Consider the following 20569-nt stretch of genomic DNA (forward strand, 5'->3'; position numbering starts at 1 on the left):
TACGAATTAACCTACGTAACGAACCTCAATATTCTTATATTTGTAATACGTATATTAGAGGGTTCGCCCCCTAGTCAATACCTTGCTCTTTAAGGTAAAATTCGAATTTTGTTCCAATTCTTTAAAAATGACCTCTTAATCACAAATGCCGTTAATTAGAATAGATAGCTCTTATGAAAGTACTAAATAATCTTTGGCTTAAAGAGCGAGGTATTGACTAGGGGATGAACCCAATCATATACGTAATGTTTTCTGTCGTTTTAAGTTTTGATGTTGCTCCTTACTTTCAGTTAAAAAATTTATGTTTTTTATATATAATTTCTGATCTTTATTTAAATAATGCCGGGAGATCCGGTGCCCCCTTCATAGCAATGTTCCTTCTACCATGAAAACTTCCTTCATGGTAAGATCCTCCCACATAACCCCCGCCCCACTTCCCCCCCACAACCAGAAAAAATCCCCTCTGAAAACGTCTGTATACTTCCCAATAACCAATACTATGTTAACATTGGGTAAAGTTCATAACTTTCAGCCCTCCCCCGGGGACTTCGGGGGATTGAGTCATCCTAAAAAACATAGTTATCATATTTTCGACCATGCTGAACAAAATGGCTATCTCAAAATTTTGATCGGGTGACTTTGGGAAAAAATGAGCGTGGGAGGGGTCCTATTTGCCCTCTATTTTGTCGGCCACTTAATAAAGGCACTAGAACTTTTAATTTCCGTTCGAATGAGTCCTCCCGCGATATTGTAGGACCACTGAGTCAATACGATCACCCCTGGGGAAAAAAAACAAACATACAAACAAATAAACACGCATCCGTGATCTTTCTTCTGGCAAAAAATAAAAAATTCCACATTTTTGTAGATTGGAGCTTGAAAACTCCGCAGTAGGGTTCTCTGATATGCTTAATATGATTGTGTGATTTTAATTAAGGTTCTATAACTTTTAGGGGGTCTTTCCCCCTTTTTTCGAAAATAAGGCAAATTTTCTCAGGTGCGTAATTTTTGATGGGTCCTAAATCAAGGACTAAACTTGATGAAACCTATATATTTGAAATCAGTATTAAAATTTGATTCTTTTGATGTATCTATTGGTATCAAAATTTGGTTTTCTACAGTTTCGGTTACCATTGAGCCGGGTCGCTCCTTACTTACAGTTCGTTACCACGAACTGTTTGAATACAGTTCGTTACCACGAACTGTTTGAAAAAAATGGTCTTGAACCGTTTTTTGGAGTCATGGAGTCATTTTTGGACTTTGTGACTAATTGTATTGGTCAAACCATTTAGCATGTCGCCTAACTATATGGCATAGCTTAGTAATTGTGATGGCAATGAAGAGTAGGAAATGAGGATTAAAATACAGACGTATATGCGTAAAAGATTAAACGTTAAATATTAGTTCGTTTAGGGTTGTAACAAGAAGCATAGAACAAAGAGATAGAAAGCATAAAAGACATTTAAAATGAATGTTTTAAGTATAGGCAATAAAATATTAACTAATTACTATATCTTTTTAAAAATAATGCCAACTTTGACGAAATCTCAATGTAGCGTATCTTTCCACTTTTAAAGTTTGATATATTTTGCAATTACAGAATTCATAATTTTATAAGAAAAATTCAATTTTTTTTCTTTCTACTTCCGTCATATCTATTTATTACACGGTCGATGTCTACCTCAATATTTTGGTGAACGTTTATAATGGCTAGTCCTGTCAGTTTAGAGCTCTTCGTTAGTATTTCCTCTTCTATTTATCCTTAAATATTTAAATAAAGCCTAACATCGTCAGAAAAATATGAACTCAAATAAAGAATCATGTAGGCATGCGCTTCAAACTAAGTATATGAGTCAAAATAATCCTTAAAAAACAAATAGTTCTTTGTTTTTTATTTTTGTATTTGATAGGTATAGATTGATGGTTTAAATTGTCAGGGTTTCAAGCTGTGGTAGGTTTTTAATTGAAATGTTTTAAAATCTTGCAATTTTCATATATTCAATTCAAACATTTAAATCTTGATATGTCTGTTGAGCACATAAAAAAAAAAAAAAAAAAAAAAAAAAAAAAAAAAAAAAAAAAAAATGGAAATTCGGCTTAGATTTAGCATTAAGTAAGAGAATTGTCCTGTAAAACAATTGATTTATAGACAACTAATTGTGGATATATAATAGGATGTTATGTACGGTATCAAAATAAGTATAAAATCCTCAGCGGTATATTTAGCAGTATTTACAATTTTATGGACAAATATCCGTCAATCGATTGATTAAAGCATGATTGACAGTCTAGGAACAGATTGAGTCATTCAAACTTTCAACCAATCACCGTCAACGCTTGACTAAAGCGTCAAACAGGTTCCTAGACGGTCGATCATGCTTTAATCAATCGATTGACGGAAGCTTTTGATCAAAATGATTGACCTTCTAGCGTGTCCTTAAGGATTCTTTTTACTTTTATGTGTTGTGTAAAGGACTCTTTGAACGATAAAAATTTCAGTACAAATATTCCGAAAGCCAATCGGTACATAAAAGGCTTGCAATTACCCCCTGGGTATATTGAATTCTAAAAGGCTTTCAGAAGAGTTATAATGAAATTTCTGCGACAGAGCGAGGATTGAGGGTGGGGGCAGTGCTCCTCGTATAACGAAAAATTCTTTGCTTCAAGTTTTAAGTCCAGTTGTTATTCCCTTTTGGCTCTGGGTATGGGTAAGGTGTAACCTGGGTATGGTACCTAATATGTTAGGAGCAAGAGTAGCCTAATACCTTAAAAATAAAGGAGTTGGAGGCGGTTCTCCGTTAATGCCATTATTGAGAAATGAAGTTGAAAAAGATTGAATTCCTAGATATGAAGTTAGCATTTATATTTACTAGCCCGGAATCGGACTAACTCCAAAAAATAGATTACCTTGAACTTCGTATTCAATCCGTATCGATTAAGAAGGTCGACTCCAAGATACCTAATAGGACTTCCTCCAGCTGCTTCGTTTAATTGAAAAACGTCAAAACTCCACTCGTCAACTTGCTGAAAAAAGGGTCTTGTAGAATTAAATAATTAAATTTCAGGGTAAAAATTAAGGGAAAGATAAAGAGGCTACTCAGAACACAAATTGATATAATTAGCAATCACATTTTTAATTCTTATTGAATTGCTAGTTAATTAAATTTAGCTACTTAACTGGTTTCCAATGAGAAATGGATAGATTATACATTTTTGAACTGTACACCAAGCGGGTTATAACACAATTACAAAACTTGGAAATGCATTTGAGTGCTAATTGCAAATGTAAGAAAATTATGTAAATTTTTTCTGTTAATTGCCGTTTTGTTGCCAAATGTTCTTAACTGTTTAATTACATTGGTATTAGTAGATTTCCAAATATCTGGAAACAACGACACTTTTTCAAAACAAAATTCCTTTTAAAGACTGGAGCTCTAGGCATTTTCAAAGAAAGTTCTACAGGTCACAATTATTACCATCGCGCAAACAACATCTTAACTTCTCTGTAGATGTGCTCTTTCTTCTATTAATAATGTGTGCTCTATCAATTGTAATGAAAGGGATCAATCCCAGTAAATTCTGGCTTATTTGCAAAATATTCAACATAAATGTTTAGTTAGGTGGTCACCTGAGCGCCATATTTTTTCCTTTTTAGATTTCTAAAATTAGTTTTTTGTACTTTTAAATTCTGAAAAAAACAAGTCTATATGAGGTATCACAGAGAGTAGATGAATTACGAACATGATGCAACCCATTATGTACATGGTTTTAAAGACAAGTAATTAAATACGCAATCTTTAACCAGGATTTCAAAAAGAAAAGAAAAGAAACTAGGTGCCAATCCTGCTTAAATGAGAAAGAAATTCAGTCATAGAAGAAAAAATGACAAACTGAGAGATATTTTATGAGTGTTATGATGACTCATTTTAAAGCAATAATAAGATGAGAAAAAACTCGAGAAGAAAAAACTGAGGAACAGTGAAACCGAAAATGCAATGCAAACAATTTCGGCCGAGAACTCCGTTCGACCAACTCGACCAGTGCACAAATAAAAAAGGACCTTAAAAAGGACCTGAATGACTCATTTTAAAGCAATAATAAGATGAGAAAAAACTCGAGAAGAAAAAACTGAGGAACAGTGAAAACGAAAATGCAATGCAAACTATTTCAGCCGAGAACTCCGTTCGACCAACTCGACCAGTGCACAAATAAAAAAGGACCTTAAAAAGCACAACTCAAATAAATAAAAACCAAACCTTAAAAAACACCAATAAAATAAAAGTAAGACATTTCCAAGCTACGGGGAGAGGGTAACTGAATAAAAAAACCAACAAAGAGTGAAAAATCAAAAAAGTTAGTGATAACAACCTGTAAGTAAGGAGCGACCAGTGTTTCCACTTATCTTTTCAAACAATCTGTAAAATCTTGACAATTTTCGGGAGAAAATCGGGAGATGGCTCTCAGAATTCGGGAGAAAATCGGGAGATGGCTCTCAGAATTCGGGAGAAAATCGGGAGATGGATCTCAGGATTTGGTAGAATTTTCAATTTTTTGTATTCTAAATGTATTCTAAACATTCTTTGTATCCTAAACATTCTAAACATTTTTTGTATTCTAAACATTCTAAATGTTTGGAGTGCAGATTTACTGGAGCCAGCTGCAATTCCGGAAAGAAAATTCGTCAATCAACGTTGTCAAACATGACAAAAGGAAGCAGCTAGAAGCTTGATATGTATTTAATTTTGAAACTAAGTGCAGTTATATTTCATTCAGGCTCTAAAGCTGTTTAATTAAGACATTTTTCTTCATCGACCCCTACTTTTTCTCGCCCTTTGAGATTCCACACGAGAGCCCACTAAGTTCAGGACTGGGACAGAAATCTGGACGAATTAGGGACACTAGGCCTTTCGCCATTGAGTCTGAGTTGAGTGCATAATCTTTTTTACCACCATCCCCGGAGGTATTCACAAATGATAAGAGAAAACGCAAAGTCATAGCTTAGTAGTATTTATATAACCGAAAAAAAGTATAAAATATAGCAAAACTTTCAGATACATATACCGCATTACATTCATAATATGTGTTAATCGCATGGCTTTTTATGTGAGAATTCTCCTCTGATCATGCAGTAACTCAGCTGTGATGGCATACGCTATTACTTCTTTTAGCCTCTTTCTGAGGAGCTGGTCAACCGTCAGTGTGTCGGCTGTAACTCCGTCTCGTTTCATTTCAAGTTTCGTCTGAGTTGTGGAAGCCAAGGTTACTGTTACCAAATGATTCCTTCGGTCTGTCTTTACTTCTTGAGTAAGCTGAACAGTCTTTCTGAAGCCACGTTCGAAAATGGCAAGGAACACAAGTATTGTAAACTTTGCTAAGTTTAGTTTTCACGGGGGTCTCTCGCACTCAAAGCCGATTTCCAGTAATCCACGGCTGTCAGAGTCACTGTTTTATCATCATTGGCACTATCGGAATGTTCCCGCCATTCTTTTGTCAATGGCACCTTTTATGTTTTATAATACACTGACAAGCCCTGGCGGACTATATTCGTCACTTTCAGCTTACTCAATCTTACTTTATCAGTAACATTCTTATGCGGCATATTTTTCAGGAATGGGACTAAGTTGACAACCAGCAAAAATGGTAAATTGTTTTCAAAATGCTGCAATTTTCGTCTCTGTTTCTTGTATTGGATCATTTGAAGCAAATCCCTTCAGTTCTACAGAGCAACTGCAGACAAAGTCTAATTTTTGTCATATTTCTTTAAATTTGTAGTAACTTTGGATCATTTTGAACCTACTAAATCAGCTGGACCCACATAGTGCTAGTTCCCATCTTCTTGGTGCAAGCCAACACCTGTGGTTAGCTTATGAATTGAAAATTTTTAGTTAAGTACAAACCTTGAAGGTGTTTAAATGATCAAAATAGAAAATCAATGCAACCACTGTGGAATGGATAATGGGCAAACCTATGCCAATAAATTCAAATCGTGGTGCCTCAATTGCCTGGGATGTTAGGAAAAATCCCTAAAAGACCACAGGCAACGGCCAGGTTAAAAAAAAAAAGAATAACCACAAAGTAGAATGTTCCGAGGATTAAGTTTTCTGGAGATTTTCGGGAGATTCAGTATCTTCTTTTTTTGTCGGGAGATTGATTAGAAATTCGGTAGATCTCCCGAAAAATCTGGGGAAGTGGAAACACTGGGAGCGACTCCGCTCAATAGCAACCGAAACTCTAAGAAACAGAATTTTGACATCAATGCATGCATCAAAAGAATTGACTTTTTATGCTGATTTCAAATATACAAGATTCATTAAGCTTAGTGTCACCCATCAAACATATAAGCCTGAAAAAAATTGTCTGATTTCCAAAAAAGGGGAAAACACCCCAAAAAAATCAAATAATCTTAATGAAAATTGCAACATCAGATTCAGCGTATCAGATAACACTACTGTAGAGGCTTCAAGCTCCCATCACTAAAAATGTGAATTTCAAAATTTTTTGCCAGAAGGAACATCACGGATGCGTGTTTATTTGTTGTTATTTTTTTTCCCAGGGGAATATCGTGCCGAACCAATTTCCCTACAATATCGGTAGAGGATACGAACAGAAATTAAAATTTCTAGTGGCCCTGTTTAAGTGACAAAAAGATTAAAGGGCAACTAGCCCCCCCCCCATGCCCTTTCCCCTCAAAGTTGTTGAATCAAAATTTCAAGATAGTTATTTTATTCAACTTTATTGAAAGATCTAATAAATACGCCTTTGGGGGTAACATTACCCCCCAAAGCCACTGGGGAAAGGGCTGTAAGTTATGAAATTTGCCCCTTGTATCTGTTATTGGGAAGTATACACACATTTCTCGGGGAGGGGGGGGATTTTCTGCTGGTAGTGGGTTTCCATGGGGAAAATTTTTCTTGGGGGTGGAAGTTTCTAGGGTTGAGCTTTCCAGGGGAAATTTTGAACCAGGAGGATTTGACAGAATTCCTATACTAAACTCAATCTTGCATGTGGAGATGTTCCGGAGAATTGTCCGGGGTAAATTTTCAGCAGGTATCGAATCGTCTCAGGTACTCTTCAGCGGGGGGGGGATTTTCCAAGGGATGAATTCTTTCTGGGAGAATTTCCTGCAGGATAAACTCTCCACTGGTGAATTTTCCTTGGAAGCAACTTCCCACTGGAAGGGGTGATTTCCGTGAAAATTTTCCATGGAAGGGGGGACTTCTAAAGTGATTGAAAAAATGATTAGAAATTCAAATCTTTTCCAAATGAAATCATGTTAGGGAGAATTTTTCAGATGGAATTGTCTGCAATAAATTTCAGGGAGGAGAATTTTCAGCGAGAATAGAATTGACCGGAGGGAATCTTAAGAGGGTGGGTATTTTACGGGGAAATTACTTTTTATTGAGGAGTTTTCCGTGAAAGGAATGAATTTTTCATGGAGGGGGAGGGGCAAATTTACCAGCAATATTTAAAAAAATTACCGGAAATTAAATAAAAAAACAAACAAGTTTTTAGATGAAAATAAGGAGCAACATTAAAATTCAAAACGAACAGTAACAAAAGGGAGTCTCCAGAGAGGTTTTCCTCACTCCTTCGGGGGAGGTGAGTCTCAGAGAGGCGATAACATCCCAATTGTCCCTCTTTAGTTCTCTAAGGGCAACATATAGTTTTCCCGATTTGGCAAGTGTTCGGATGTTTAGCGTGGCAAAGTGTAAGGTGGTTTTTGTGGGAATGGAACAACTGTGTGGATTTTTGTCCCAGGTGGGGTCATCCTAGGCCTAGGATTATCGGTTGCCCTGGACGTAGTAGTTTCGTCGGTTACCCCAAACGCGATAGCATGTAAAATCGCATTATCATCCCTTAAAATTGGTTGTTCGTCGGTTACCCCGGACGCGGTAGCAGATTTTCGCATAATATTGAGGCCTTTTTTCATGATTTCAAGAGAGGTGGTTTCTTGGCTAAATGGGTGGTGGCGGCAAGCCACTTCTCTCCACCACCTTGCCTAGGCCGTTGTCCGTAATTTGGATCTTCCATCCTTCCGCAGTTGTCCTCCTATAGGGGATCCTTTCACGATGGTGTTCTGCTTCACCATGCAATTTAACCCATTGCTGGAAGAAGGTTTGTAACTGACAGGACGTGTCCACATGCCGGTGGGCCCTGCTGAGTGTACATTCGAGTGGCCTTCTTCCTCCTCCGCCTGTATTTACAGCCCCCAGGCGAGGGTGCTCCAGTTTCAGTTAAGGATCCACAGAGACTGGGACCCCCCTGGTCCGCGCGTCCTACTCAATGGAGGTATCCCACATATCTGTAGGAAGTTCCCCTCTCTGCCAGTGGCGAGTGGCCTAGGCGAGGCCTCTGCTGAGAAGATTACTCAGCAGTGATTGGTTCATTTCGTCTCTATTGTTTTCTAGTTTTCTTGTAAGAGCAAGTTCACATTTTCTGATAGCACAGTAGGTAGACACAGAGATGGCATCAAAACTAGGCAAAATCGTGGGTCTAGACACAATCAAGGTCTTTTAATTATTCAACAAGGTGGACTGAATTTTTAATGTACGAATTTTGCATAGAGATAAGAGAACAAAAATGGTGGAAAATGATTTTCCCATTCTTGCAGCTGAGGAGTTATCAGAAGCCAAAATGGGTCGCAGAGGGACTCCATCTTTGTGAATTTTTGGAAAATCATAAAATCTAGGAGCAGAGCAAACTTTCGGATAAAAAGTATTTATACTTCTGTCGAGTGAAGAACCTTTCAGTTTTAAAAGTTTCTAGTTTTTTTCTTATTCCTCATGTGACATTTTCGATGAGGTTTTGGAAATTAAATCTTTGGGTCTTGAAAATTTTATTACTAAGGACAAAACGTCTGTTCTTATCGTGTTTTAAAATGTGGATCAACGATTGAAACTCAATTCCTTTGCTTAATTGTTTTCTCTAAATGTGTGCCTAAATTAAGGTGGAAACGAAGATAAATAGGAATAATTCTTTTTAGCTTTCACTTCTGTAAAAATTCTTGCTGGTTAAAAAGTTTCGCACGTTTTTTTTTTTACAAGAATAAAAATATTTAATCAAAAAAAAAAAAATCAATATATACAATCTTGTCGTAAATAATCTTTGAGACCACAATGGCGAAGCTTGACAATAAGAGAAAAAAACTCGAGAAGAAGAAAAAACGAGGATGTTTATAGCCAGTGAAAATGAAAATGCAATGCAATGTTTCAGCTGGGACCTCCGCTCGACCGTCCTCAGAGCAAAAATAAAAAAAGACTTCAAAAACTAAATAACAACCAAACCGTAAAAAAAACAACTAAAATAAAAGTAGAGCCATTTCCAAGCAACGAGGAAAGGATAACTGAATAAAAAAAAACCAACTAAACAATGAATGGCAAATCAAGAAAATTTGTTCATTTGATTTAGTGTTTTTTAAAAGCCAACAGCCCCCCTCAATCGTACCTATTTTCCCCAAATTCACCATATCCAAATTTCAAGATAGCCTTTTTTTCAGCACAGTTGAAAGGTCCAATAGCTAAGCCTCATGGGATGCCAACCCTCCTCTCACAGCTCTCAAGGCAAGTTCTGTAAATTATAAATTCGCCCATTGTTTGCATGTAGTGTTTGTTATCAGAAAGGGGGGTGTTTTTGACTTTTGGTGTCCGAAACGTCCAAGAGCATTCAGATGAAGCTTTCAGGGAAAACTGATGGGTGTGTTGAATTAAGTCAATATACACTATGTCCATGCAGATTATCAAAAGGGTTTATCTCAAGAGGGGCTTAGGGTATTAGGTTGTAATTTCCAGGAAATAAGGAGGGCAATGATCAGTTGACTAAATTGCAATATTTTCATGCCACTACTACCACCACTACTACTATTACTACTACTACTACTACTACTACTACTACTACTATTATTGCTACTACTACCACTACTACTACTACTACTACTGCTACTACTACCACCACTACTGCTACTACAACTACTACATCTGTTGGGATTGCTGCTAAGGCTAAGGGTGCTAAGTGAAAATTTCAGGGACTATGGAGAAGTTATACAAAATGAAAACAAATATGTGCAAATAGGTTGTCAAAGGGGGATATAAGCAATATAATAAGAACGGCCTTTAGCAATAAGTTGAAATTTTCAGGGCATGATGAGAGAGTTGTTCAACTGACCAAAAGGTCATATGTGCATACTGCTACTGCTATATATACTACTGCTTATACTGTTACTGCCACTACTATTGCTAGTACTACGACGACGACTACTATTCCTATACTATTATATCATATTACTATTACCATAAATTACTTATTATATTACTATTACTATTATATGGGATATTGAGGAGGAATTTGGGTTAAATTAAACACACTATGTGCATTCAGTTTTACAAAAGGGCGTATCAGCAATATCTTAGGAATAAATTACGCCCTTTGCCCCCATATCTTCTAAATACCAGAATATGATTTGAAATTTACTAAAAACAAAATAAGTTTCAGATATATTTTTCTTTTTTTGAATTTAATAAATCTAAAATTATTAAGACCGTCAGAAATGAATATCCCCATAAATAATAAACTTTCAATCTTTCAATAATTTTTTTTCAGTAATCTTGGTTAGGATTGCGATTTTTCTTTTCTGTTTTTGATATCGTAAGAAATAAAATGTAGCTCGAAATAAGGATGGTTTTTAGTACATTGCAAATTTTATTCTGGTTTTTAGAAGGCACAGAGGTGTCAGCCCCATTCCTCTTAGTTTCTGCTTGTTTTGAGCTTGAATCACTTATTTATTTAATTTTTGTTCTTTCAGGTTCCATTTGTTGTTGTTTTTTTTTGGGGGGGGGAGGAGATTTATGGTAGTTTACGCTTGAAAAATTATTTGAATCTACTTCTGCTTATCTTTGATTTTCTGTACCCATTGACTTTTATTTTGGAAACCACTTTATGCAAAAAGTTTTTCATAGTGTGGAAAAAGTTTAATGTGTATAAAAAAAATATTTCCATCAATTTAACTACTAAGTGGGTTTGAAAAACTCGTAAATAAATATACATATATAAAAAAGCTCGTCACTCCTCTATGACCTCTATGAGTGAAGGGATACTTTCTTGTCAGTCGAATCTGCAAGAAGATCATAGTGGAAGCTACTTACATCTGGTAGGAAACAGTAGGTATGCTTTCTAATATGTTTTTAGAGGTTTCATGTTCAATTCAACAGACATTGTTGCTTCTGTTGCTCAAAACTATGACCCACCAGTTAGAGTTGCTACAGCCCTTTAAGATACCCTGGCAGCAGGGTTTAAGTTTCCACAGTTGTTGTGTGTTCAAAGGATTTTACTTTCCAAAGAAGAAGCTACATGGCAATAATCTCACAAAATAAACAGGTCATATGTTTACTTTGAGGGCGTAGTCCTTTTATTGAAGTGGTTCCTTTTCTTAAGTCAACAGATAGCTAATTTAATGCAAGATGGCTTCCGTATTTGACACGAAATTCCAATTAAAGAGTCTGTCTGTTGAAAGAAGCCAAGCAGCATTTATTCTTGCTTGATTGAACCTCGGAAAGCAATGGCAAGGTCATAGTAAATGGAAAAATAAATTTCTACTTTCATTTGGCAGATTTATCATTAAAGAAGTTGATGTGGGAAATCCTTAAAAAGAAGACCTGAAGTGCGGTGTTTTAGGTTTTATATCTCTGCAAACTTAGAGAGACACCAGGAAAAAAGGAAAAAAAAAGGTTTTTAGTTAGCTGAAATATCAATAATTTGATTTCAGACTGTTGTATCTGCAAAGAAAAGGTCAGGTCGGCTTCGTATGCATTTGGCCAGGAAAATTATCCTCTTAGTTCCATAAATGCTCGTTGAATTTAACATTTGTTGAAGCTCGGAAAAAAATGGAATACCTATTTTTGTTTGATTTGCCTACAAAGTTCCTGCCCTGACATACAAGTTGCCAAAGATCATTTCCAGGAGTCATATTCTCAGGTGCAATTTTGAGAAGTATCAGAATTACAATGGTATTCATACGCTCATGCTTTTTAATACATTATTCATTTATTTCCTTCAAAATCAAGGAGCATAAAAGATGAAGGAATAGAGTTACAAAAAAACTCTAAAAGATAAAGCAAAACATTGATTGACAATGATGGATAAAAAATATAAAAAGAACATAATAAGCCTAGAAAAGTAGCTGAATGGAATGAATCACAAAAAAAAAATCTCAAGCGTTTATTACGTACTGGAAAGGGAAAAGATCATGGATATCGAGAATATTTTCAAAGTTACTGCAAAAATTAGTGGTTAGGGGAGAGGGGTGGCCAGCCTAAGGGCTCTACCTGTTCACACTCGGGACTCAAGAATTGTATCTCTGTCTCAGAATGTGACCTAGCGTGATCAACAGAAAAAATTCTGATTTTTTGGGATCAGTAAATTTGCAAAGAACATTTAAAATATTTAGAAAGAAAGAAGGATATAATTTCCTAGATAAAATTTTAAGGCAGATCCATTGCAAACCGTTTCAAAGGTAGAACTAATTTAATATTAATTTAAGGTTTAGGTTGTGAAAAATGATGCAAAAATTCAAAATTTAAGGAAAAAAATTATAAGCTCGAACAAAACTCATACTTTCAGGAATTAGTTAAAAAAAAAAAAAAAATCTAAGATTACTCTAAATTGTTTAGAGGACTGTAGTACAAAGAAAAAGTTTATGCTTCCAAACCGGTATTTAATTGTGTTAAAAACAGTATCTGTTACATAAAATCAACTAATTATCTAGCAGAATTCTAGAAATAAGGCAATTTTAATGTTTTTACAAAACTGCATGTAAGGCAATACATCAAAATTAGTTGCAGAGCAACACCACTGCCTTAGTAGATTTTTTCCTCGTGATCAGTGAGATCTTTGTAATGATATGTGTCTCGCGTCAGCAGCATGAAAACAGTAAGAGTTCAAACTTCGATAAGAGATTAAAGTTGGCGGTATGAGGATTGCAAAACGAAGAGGAATATTGGCTCAAAAGGACTGTATATGAATAATATAACAGTAAGATCACAACTAAGTGATTTTTGGCTACTACATCCTCGGCGCGGCAACTACTATTACTACTTCTGACTCTTGCAATTTAAATAAATCAAAAGAGTGTAAGTGTGTCCAGGTTTTCAAAGAGGATAGATAGAGGTTTTTGAGTATGGTATTAAGTTTTATTTTTCAAGTAAACTTGAGGAGGCATAAAATTAAATGAGAAAATAATATTTGTGTCAGGGTTAAAAATTGTTGAAAAAGTTTCTCCGACATACAAAATAGCAAGCCAAGCTACGGATTCTTATAGAAATTACGGAAAAAAAAATCATGAAATAGACTATGTACATAAAAAACGAACAGAAATTTATTTAAAAGCTTTTTTTCACAAAACAAGTTTAAAAAAAAATAAACAGCTTCATCAAACCAAAAAATTAGCAGAAATAAAGGCAAATAATCTTCCAAGCGTAACACTACTACAAATCACCATCAATAAATAACTGACACCTAAAAAGAAACAAAATTTGCAATAAATAACCGGTTTAAACTTGAAACAAGCACAAATTAACATAACTAGGGCTGACAACCGCCATGCATTTTCAAGACCAGAACATAATTTGCACTTTACTGAAAAAAAAAACAAATGGCCGTGGATTGTCTGTTTAATATACAAATACTGGTATTAGCTCCTTAAGGTTTTAATTATTTTTTATTTATTAAAGTCAAAAAAGTGAAAACTTTTAAATGTTTTTATTTTCAGTAAAGTGCAGATTATGTTCTGGTCTTGAAAAGTAAAGGGGTTGTCAGCTCTACTTATTTTAATTTTTGCTCATTTTGAGTTTGACTCGGTTACTTATTGTAATTGCTGTTCGTTTTGGGCTTCATTTATTTATTGATGGTGTTTGTCTTAGTTTTACACTTTGAAGATTATTTGGCTTTATTTCTGGTCAGTTTTGGTCTAATGGAGCTCTTTACTTTTCTTAAAAGACAAACCGTGAAGCTGCTGAATCTAAGGCACACAAACCGTGAGTGCGTTGCATGCGAACTGTGGAATATAAAAAAATAATATAAACTCACTATACATACACTAATGCAAGCTGAATACAGTAACACAATGCAAACTGCTGTGATTTAATAACGAGAAAACCCATAAAGGGACTCTGAAACTGACATATTATTCATTATTTTCGCTAGCAGGATCGTTACTAGCCAAAATGTCCGGGGGGGGGGGCAAGAGATTTTACCGACTGGCTGGTCATTTTTACCGACTGTTTTGGTAAAAAATTAGCATAATGTCCGTTTTGAATACAATACATAAAAACAATGCACGAGTCAGTAAAACCGCTGCATTTACCAACCGAGATTCAGATTTCGGTACATATCATGTCACTATTTTAATGCTGTCTATTTAATCAAATGGAAAAATTGTGGCACCGTCTTAAAAATCACGGCAAGAGTCGGTAAAACTGCTGCGTTTACCGACCAAGTTCAAAATTTCTGTAGATGACATGTCAGTATTTTTGTGGTCTTTAATGAACCGAACAAAGAATTTTAGCGGTGTCGGAAACATCATGGCGCTTCTCGCTACGATCTTACCGACTTCTTTTTTTTACCAAGTGACCAAAAATATTGGGAGGGGGCTCCCTCGATACATGACGGCTCTGTTCACTAGTAGAAATATATTTTAAAAACTACCAATTAATTCTAAATCCAACAATAAATCGATATGTCATTGTCATATATTTCTAATGTATGGATTTGCTATAATCAAATGTGACAAACTTAAAGATTGTAAGCATTATATTTCCATCATTCCATTAAATGTTTTTAGAGCGCTGAACTTTGCAATAACATTACAATAGAAAATATAAACGACATCAGCGATTCGTATACTTAGAAAGAGCATAAAAGAACGCATCGAGGGGTATGTCTAACTTCCACTAACGAAAGTAATTGAGAAAACCAAAAATTTGCCTAAAATTACTGCTTTAAAGTTAATTAATGTTGATTAGTCTTAAAGAATTTCCGTCCATGACCATGACTTGTTAAGATTTTATATTTGTCCTTTTTCCTGATGAAACAGGAAACATCTTCGAAATATGATTTTGAAAATACCATGACAGCAATCCCTGCGTAGATCCGTTTCAATAATGAGATATTTGGTTGCTTAGTTTCCAAAACCCAATTTATGAAAGGGATATGCTCTTTATTGGAGTAATTAGTTTAAAAGATATGTATCTTTTAAGTTTCGTAATTCAGTTTTCCAGTTCCTAAACATTCAAGAACTGTCTTATGAAGCATGATATAAGAAATGATTCACTTTTTTGGCCTATCAGTTTAAACGTTTGATCTTTTCAATAGGATTAATTAAAAAAAAACCTTTTTCCACAAAATAAGTTTTTCAAAGAAAAGTAAAGAACCCCATTTAACCAAAAATGAGCAAAAGTAAAATATAGAAATATACCAAGCGTGAAACTACCACAAATCAGTATCGATAAATAAGTGAAACCCAAAACGAACAGAAATTACAATAAATAACCGAATCAAACTCAAGACGGGCAGAAATTAACATGAGTAGGGCTCAAAACCCCAATGCCATCCCAAGGCCAGAACAAAATCTGAATTTTACTGAAAAAAATATAAATGTTTTTACTTTTATAGCTTATGAAATCAATAAATATTAACATTTTGATTACTAAATGTTATTATATGTATATTAAGCAACGTCATAAGCTGGTAGAAGTCATTTTTTTAGAATCAGTTTCTTTCTGGAAGAGGGACACTCAACATCGAAATGGATGCTTATACATTACTGAATATTGAAAATGTTGATGAAACGGGACGTAGAGCGCCTAAGGTGGCAATGGAAATTACTAGGGGTTCACGATAAACCCTAGAATGGGACAAGATGCATAATGGATATGTTATAACATTAAGAAAATTCAAGTCGGAGAACAAATATGCTTTGCGGCTTAGGTGAATATAGCGCATATACACAGACTACAAGATGGATTAAATGCGCTGGCGAAATATATTGAAGAGAACAATTTATAGAAAGCGCTTAGTCTGTATTTGCTAGTGAGAGTGTTAAATGGATAGCTTAGAGAACCAAAACATCTTACGTAATCTTGTAAAATTGGAACAATGTTTAGTTTTAAATGATGACTTTCTGGAATTATCTCTTCAAAGAAGAGATAATCTTCTTATTGAGATATGCTTTTTGAGATATGCTTAACAAAATAATGGTGACCGATTCCCCATCTTTGGACTATTGTATGAAACTTTGTCGTCGTGATCCCCAAGCTTTTACTCAATTTATAGATAGTTTAATTGAGACAAAATAAAATGATATTAGGGATTTGCTCTTAACCGCTACATAGACTGGCATTTTCTGACACTCCTAGGAGACATTTTTGTTGTTTGAGAGTGAGTTTGTTGGAAGTGAGAGTGTCAACATCAAAAATGTTTTACACATGCTCATTATTGTTGTATACTTTGGGTAGATAGTCGTCCTGTGAGAACTGTACTATTGCTGATTAATATAATGAAAAGTATAAATTATGCAGCCCATGTTAATTGCATAGAGGATCTGCACTGCAAATTAAAGACTGTAATTCTTGTCTTAAAGAGATTTGTGACTATCATACTAGAGGATTCTTATTGGCAATTGCCATTATGATGAATGCGGTCAATGGGAAAATACTTACCCTGGTATGATCGCGAAAAATCCTAAACGTGAGTTCAGTTTATTTTTAAGAGACTGGTATCGTCGAGGCTTTGCATTGTTTTGTGAAGAAGAACCTGCCCCCTCCCCTAAACAAAATCTTCCAACTAGGTGTTGTTTGTATCCATTTTAAAGCGTAAAACACGCTCTTTTTAATATGTAAAAACCTCCCTCAATTCTTTACCAATAAATTCTTTTTTACTCAAATAGTGTTTTTTTCCCATTATGCACGGAAACCGCTAAATTTGACACTTCCTTTTGTGGGCTAAACAATAGCAGATTTGAATAAGGTTGTTTTGTAAACAATCTCACAGAACCCTTAAATAGACTTGCGGGATATGAGGGGTTATAAAATTCTAGATTGTCTGAAAGACCTATTTTCTATACAAAATTAATGCATAATAGGAATATTTAGAACAAGGAAATTATGTGTAAGGAGGGAGGGGGGCACACGGGGCGTAATAAAAACACCTATTCATCACTATTTCTAGTTTAGTTAGAGGAATAACGATAGATTTTTAAGCTTTAAAATACTGCTGTTTTTGCTTTAAATTAAACCATTTTTTTCTAAATGGTAAAAACAGGAACATTGTGTGTCCCCCCCCCCATTGATAAGGTAACATGCAAGCCTAGGCTACTGATAAATTATTCTCTAGCATTTTTTCCTTTAGTGTTCGGTTTATTTTCCATTTTTTAAAATCCTGTGTATAAAGAAACGATTGCTATTGCGTATTATTTGATTTCTAAGCCTATTTTTTGTGCTTTTCTGAAAAAAGGGGAGGGGACTTATTTAAAAGCGAAAGGGGCTTCTTTGGGTCAATGGCAGATGCCTTATAACAAAACTATGGCTTCTAATAAAGTTTTCACAAGTCTATTTATCAAAAATTTTAGTTTTTTTGCCTTTCTTGAGAGGAATGAGACAGGGTGGATATTTTGAGGGCGGGGTCTAATCAAATGCTCTTAATTTTGAATTCTTAGATTTTTTAACCTTTAAAACACTACCTATTATTTGATAGCTTGATTTCTGTTTCGTGCTTTCTTGAGAAGGGTTGACCTATTTAAAAGCTTAACGGGGCTTAGTTATTTTTAACATGAAAAAGGATTCTGTTTTCTATGACTAGTGTCGGAGATTTCTAAAAGGGAGGCATTAATTTATACAAAACTTTCTTCTGTAGAAGAGAACCCTAATTTATACTAGATTTTCTTTTTAGAATTTCCCAGCCCTCCCCCTTCCGAGCAAGAGGGCATTGGGTAATGATGCTACTCCCGTACAAGCCGCAAGAACAGCGGTCATTAAATATGCCGGTCCTTCTAGACAGACCCTAGGGCAACCTCAACGTCCTCAATGCAAGCTGAAATGCCCAGACCTTCAAGAGCTACGCAAGATCTCGCTGATCAAGCTGTTCTGCCTGCGTAAGCCCGTGAGGCATCCCCCGCTCACACTGCTGGCTCATTTGCACTACCTGTGCAAGGTCCCACCTATCAAGCTTCCACGCTGCCTGCACAAGCTACATCCTCAATGCTAGCCCTTGACCATCAAGCTGTCGCTCAACCTGATGTCGCTGTCAGAAAGTTGAAAAGAGATTGGACGGCTGCACACATGATGGCAAGCCCCAGTGCTCCAACCCCCCAGGCCCGTGACATCGCTGCCCCAACTGCGGAAGATCGTAAGGTCACCGAGCATTATGCCCCACCAGGACCATCCAGGGGGCACAGTCTAGCCCCGCCAGAATCTGAAGAGGTACGTTTCATTTCAATTTAATTTTTACCTTTCATTGAGCCTTTTATATTACTCTTCGCTATTTTTTTCTATGTCTTAGGACCAAGTTAATGAAATATCTAATCAAAACTATTTTTCTCGCCTATTTTTTCACTATTTTCTTACTACCTTATATTCTCTGCCAACTAAAGACATTTTCCTCGCCTCTTTCAGCCCTTGAAGGGAAATTTCACTAATAATACCATTTTTTCATCATTTTTCAGGCTTTGTAAGGAAACTTTTACACTAATAAGTGCTTACTAGTTTTATATGTATGGCTTTCCCCTAGAATATAAATGATCTAACTTATATATCCCATTAGTTTAATAGACTCAGTCCCCTCATAAATAAGATTGTTTTTCGCCATTTCACTCTAATAATGTAATTTTTCATGCTTTTCTAAGTTCTTATTTTCGCTACTTTTGTCTATTTTCAGGTTCCATGCCCCCTAGTTCTAAGACTCGCCCCTTAGAAACATTTAAAATAAGGTTGTTTATCACCCTTTATAGCGCCTACTTGCTAGTTTTTGTGAGGAGTCATCTGTGTCCCCCCTTCTTTAGTTTTAAGACTTTAGTTTTAAGACTATGTTCTTTTAATATCTCTAGAATTCGCTTATTGCCGATAAGACCCTTAGGAAAATTTGACAACTTAAAAAAAATTATATAAATGTCCGTCAAAAGATTCAACTCTTTTACGATTTGCAATCAGATCCAATAATAAATCAATTAAATTGTAGGACTTGCCCTGGATTATAACTTCATTATTTTTCTCATCAATTTGTTATTTTTCCGCGAAATACGCCAAGAGTGTTTTACTTTGTTCACGATAGGATTGAGGCAAAAAGTCCTCAACACTTCTTAATAAATCTTCTTTTTTTGGCGTTTTAAAAGTTTCAAAACTTTCTCTATTATCAGAACGATGATCAATGACATTGACTTTAAGAGGTTTTTCACCATAAGGTATATGTTTGTTGACACGACGAACGGTATTTTGAAGCAAAATTAATTTTTTGTCATTGGCAATTTTTTCATTGTTAATAAAATTATCAAGATTATCTTCAAAGTGCTCTCTGGGTGAAATATCAAGTTCAATTGGCTTTAATTTATAGAGTTTAGCCATTTCTTGAGAATAGTGTTTACATGTCCAGCGATTATCGGTAGTAACAATAAAAATAAATTACCACCCGCTTGAACAAGACGTTTTCTTTATAATTTGCTTTCTTTTTGCAAGCTAGAGCACGTACAAGTGATCGATGTTGCTTTATCTGCTGCTTAACTTGATCTGACAGTTGAACATTACCTTATGTTAAATTCATACAAAGTTCCGACAAGAGATTAATACATTCCTTGTCAACACCATGGTTGAGTATTGCTTTTCTAAATCACGGTTTTGCTTTGGCTAGCACGGAAAATAAATGCCGATGTTCATGTAAGTTCTTCAGTGTCATGATTGCAACTATTTACCTGTTTCACTGTTCACGGGTAGATATAGAGCAATGTCACTATCGAAAATATCAGTGACTATACGCAACTTTTCGGGCTTGTTTTGATTCAGGTCCAATAATATTTATCCATAAGGTTTATTAGCTGCTTGATTGTGTGCGGAACGTAAAAATTTGGGTTCGCAGGTTAGCCAACACTCATAACCATCCAAGAAACATCCATCAATGTGAGAAAAATCCTGTTTTTTTCAAGTGAGAAAAATCCTGTTTTTTCATTCTCAGTGACAAAAACCATAAAAACCTCCATAAATTGCTGTTGACATCCATGAAAAACAACAAATAAATTGACTAACACTCATAACCATACAAGAAACATATCCATAATAGTAAGAAAAATCCTGTTTTGTCATTCTCAGTGAGAAAAACCATACAACTGATATATATTGCTGCAGACATCCATAAAAACATCAAATAAATGTAAAAACAATAATAACCGTCCAAGAAACATCCATCAAAGTGAGAAAAATCCTGTTTTTTTCAAGTGAGAAAAATCCTGTTTTTTCATTCTCAGTGAGAAAAACCAACTCCCTATGGACTCTATGCCCATATATGGTGTGGGCGTGGGAGTCGATAGGTCATTCCTACT

General features: G+C 35.3%; 1 protein-coding gene across 1 annotated transcript in view; it reads right to left on the reverse strand.

Annotated features, from left to right (window-relative positions):
• The window catches only part of LOC148947773 (uncharacterized), a 307493-nt gene that overhangs the window by 99002 nt on the left and 187922 nt on the right, over positions 1-20569 (reverse strand). The window lies entirely within an intron of this gene.

Source organism: Artemia sp. Qi Xiang Cuo, chromosome 10 (genome assembly GCF_049724085.1).
Source record: "Artemia sp. Qi Xiang Cuo chromosome 10, ASM4972408v1, whole genome shotgun sequence".
NCBI classification, from domain to species: domain Eukaryota; kingdom Metazoa; phylum Arthropoda; class Branchiopoda; order Anostraca; family Artemiidae; genus Artemia; species Artemia sp. Qi Xiang Cuo.